This window comes from Myotis yumanensis, unplaced genomic scaffold, assembly GCF_028538775.1.
Source record: "Myotis yumanensis isolate MYYU_CA2020_CCGP unplaced genomic scaffold, mMyoYum1.0.hap1 SCAF_2, whole genome shotgun sequence".
Taxonomy (NCBI): domain Eukaryota; kingdom Metazoa; phylum Chordata; class Mammalia; order Chiroptera; family Vespertilionidae; genus Myotis; species Myotis yumanensis.
In genome coordinates this window covers 64812542-64816622 of record NW_027223753.1, presented here as the reverse complement: position 1 = coordinate 64816622, position 4081 = coordinate 64812542, and the positions used below count along the sequence as shown (strand labels likewise).

The 4081-nt window shown below is 38.5% G+C and overlaps 1 pseudogene; it reads right to left on the bottom strand.

Moving 5' to 3' along the window:
- Window positions 1-2474: 2474 nt before the first annotated feature.
- On the bottom strand, window positions 2475-3224 carry LOC139001876 (V-type proton ATPase subunit D pseudogene; annotated as a pseudogene).
- Window positions 3225-4081: the final 857 nt, after the last annotated feature.

The window sequence follows — 4081 nt, the reverse complement described above, 5'->3', positions numbered from 1 at the left end:
TTTTTTATAGACTAGCAGTAGAATGCGGGTAACGTATAAATACGTAAACTAAAGTTATCATAATTTTACTGAACGTTGCCATTTGCGCAAAAAAATTAGCAAAAATGGCCCGCGCCACGCGCCACCTGTTAGCGCCTGATGAAAGCTACCCGCATACAGTGTGTTAAACTGTTGGACATTGAGCATGGTAACTTCTAAGTCAGGGTCCTGTGGTGATATCAATTCACTTTCTGGGATTGTTACTATTATTACATGATCTGCAATTTCATTGACTGTATTATTCTAGTGGTAGAGTAATTTTAAGGAATATGGCTTCTCTGTCTATGTTGAAGCATTTTCTTTTCATTTTCTGAACACATGGCTGTACTATTTCCAAAGCCCCAACTGTCCATTTGAATTGTAATGAAACTAGAGTAGCCAAAGGCTACCTCCATGTAGTCCAAAGATGTACTGGAGGCAGCTGAATTGTTTTTCCTTCAGGAAGTAGGTCCCTGAGATAACTAGGAACTGGTTCTACTGCAAATTACCCAGGAACCAATACAGATCATTTTCACTGGCAACTTTTTCCTTCTCGATCAGATTCAGAAACTATCTTGGGGATGACTTCCTAAAGCTGAGATGGTCCCAGGTGAAGACACCCTAGTTGGCAGATGCATTAGGCTGCTAGGTGGGTTGTTCTGGGATAACCAGTCTCAGCCAATCTGGTATGCCTTGTTATTATTTGTATGGGTTTATGGTAGCCTTGATTGTCTGGTATCAATCACGGATAAATAATGTAACTGACTTTTCCAGATAACTGAAGCCTAACCAATTTAGTTTGAAAACTTAATTTTCACTTTACTTTCATGCCTATATTTTTGAAGGAGAATATTTGGAGTATGACATTTTGAAGGTAACTTGGGTAATGTAATGGGACTTAAGAGTAAGTACAGGTGGCAAGAGGCTTCATGAATGCTGTCCTGTAGGCACCAGGATCATATATTCCAAACCTTTATCCAAAAGTATGAGTTTTTATTGATATACACAAATATTTTCACAGAAGGAAAGTGCCAGATTTAAAATTTTTTCGTAATCAATTTCAAGTAAATTTATGTGGTAATTAGTTATAGGGAAAAGGGGTGGAAAACCTCTTTTCTCTGAGAGTTTCTTAAGTTTGCCCCTCTGTGGTCACATCTATATAATGTTAGAATAAGTTTAGCTGCAAACCCAGAATCATTATTCTGTATATCAATGTTTGGGGTCTCCTCTGAAGACCAATACAATATTCTTGAAAATTAGTTAATCTCTGAGGTGTGTGGTGTCCCATGTGGCCTTAGCATGACACATCGGCCCCTGAAGGTACTGCTGAAATGTTGTCCTTATGCTGCAGACCTGTATATTCTCCTTTTCCTCATTTATTGCTTTTTTTCTGTCTTCCAAGTACCCATTTTTTGTTGCCATTTTGAATTTCTGACATTATCCTTCTGTGGTTCCCTCCTCTCCCCCAATCATGTTTTGGCTTTTGTATTACTGAGATTGTTTCTTTTTCATATGTGAAAATCTTTGTACTGCTTATAAATAATATGTGCTTATTGTAAAAAAATTAGAAGACATTACAGCATTTAGAGAAGGAAATTTTAATTACCTATTAAATATATATATAATTTCTTGAATCATTAAGACCATACTGTACGTTTATTTATTTTGAAATAATTTTTACTTTTCAATTACAATTTACATGCAATGTTATATTAGTTTCTGGGTTTCAGGTGCCAAACCCAGTGATTACATATTTATATAACTTACAAAGTGTTCCCCCCAATAAATCTAGTACCCATCTGACACTATATATAGTTATCACAATATTATTGACTGTATTCCTTATGCTATATTTTATATCACCATGATTATTTTGTAACTATCAATTTGAACTTCTTTTTAAAAAAGTCATTTTACTGTTTATACCACAGTCACATTCAAATTGGCAAAACTGTACCATGACACAGAGAACAGAGACCTGTCATGCAAAGTAAAATTAAGTGAAGGCTTTCCTAAAGCTGGAGAAGTTCCACAGAAACACAGGATGGCTGCAGCTCCCTCTGATAACAGCGCCAGGGGGTGTGAGTGGGAGGAATGGAGGGTGCTCCTACAGTAGCTGGCCTACTTGTATTGGCCTGAGACCACTACTGGTTCCTAAGGGGAATTTCCTAATATGCTTGGTAAGCCGATCACTTTTCACCATTTATAATTGGGGTAGGGAGACACTTCTGCAGAATAAATTCTACAAGTTCCTGGGCAGGTTCTCTAAATCTCATCTGTTATCGATGGTTGGTAAATTAGGATTCTGCAAAAGTAATCCCATTAAATGGACATGCAGGGAAATTTTACCCCCAGTGAAATTAGGCCAAACAATAAATAGCCACATGAACCAAACCTACACACTGAACTAAAATGGTGTCATGTTAGGGCTTCTGAAAGAACCAGAGCAGGAAAAATTATTCAAACAGAAGATCCGCATTCTTCTCTTCAGGCAGAAGATTGGCAGGCTCCATCACCTCTCCAGCTACCCTCCCTTTCTGCAAATCCCTCTCAGTTTGTTCCTTAAGAATCTTTTTTTCCTCTCCTGTATTTTCATTAACTTATAGAACTCTTCTCACTCTCTCTCATCCAGCTCTGTGATGATTTAAGCAAGGGTATGTTCAATCTTGGGAATGATATCATATTCAATGACATTTACATGACCATTGGTTATCTTAATAGCTTCGTCTATTCCGAGTAACAAAGGAAGTCTGCAGCAAGGCAAATTCCACCAGTAGTTCCACTGCTTTGGCATAATTCCTCTTTAATTTAGCCAGTTGTTCCCCATCACTGGCTAAACCAGACAGTTCATAACTGTCAGTTCCTTCATGATATTGTTCAAATACTGGCAAAGTAACACCTGGTACACTATCTTTCTTTGCTTGAATCTTCACTTGGGCTTTATTTACATTTTGGATAACTGTGGTGCTGAAGTTCCCTTCTGTGAACGTGGCCTCAGGGAATGACAAGGCAGCTTCTCTTATCACTTCACCCATCAACATTTTAGTCTCTATGATCTTCTTTAGGATCTGCCGAAATCGAAGAGTGAAGGCATCAGATTTTTTCTTCAGGAGGTTTCGACCTGCCTGTGCTCCTTTTAATCGAGCCTTCATGATGGTCTGTGCCATTTGACAGGGAAAGATTTCAATTCAGTCTTTGCCTGACATCCTTACGTTTACTGTTTGGCTCCGGTTCCCGGCTTGGCAGTCGTGGTTGCCACAGACCCAGCCACAGCGTCTTCCTCTACAGGAGTCAGCTGGTTGTGTCACTTGACCTCGTGTTGCTAGGAGGCCACCGGGATTCACATTCTTCCTCAATTTTTACTTCTTAATCTCTTCACCTTTTTCACCCATCCCGCCAAGCCCCCTCCCATCTGACAACCATCAAAATGTTCTCTGTATCTATGTGGTCCACTTGTTCATTTATTTTATTTTTTTAGGTTCCACATATAAGTGAAATCAAATGTTATTTGTCTTTCTCTGTCTGATTTATTTCACTCAGCATAGTACCACTAAGTTTGTCAATGTTGCAGATAAGATTTCATTTTTTTAATGGCTTCTATGTCTTAGTTATTCTATATAATAAAAGCCTAATATGAAAGTTGTCCACTTGACCGGGAGTTTGACCAGGGGCAGGTCCGGCTGGCCAATTGCAGTAAGGGAGGCCCCAGCTGGCAGCAGGCAGCCGCTAGGGACCTTACCCATGCACAAATTTCATGCACTGGGTTTCTAGTTGTAAATAATGCTGCAATAAACATATCAATGAATATGTCTTTTTGCTTTACTGCTTTGGGTTTCTTTGGATAAATACCCAGAAATGGAATTGCTGGGTCCTTTTTTATCTCTTGTTATAGCCTTTGTCTAAAAGTCTATTTTGTATGATATAAGTTTTGCTACCCCAGAATTTTCTTTTTATTTCCATTTTCATGAAATATCCTTTTTCATTACTTTCAGTCTGTGTTTGTGTTTTGATCTGAAGTGAGTCTCCAATAGATAGCATGTGCGAGGGTCTTATGTTATTATCC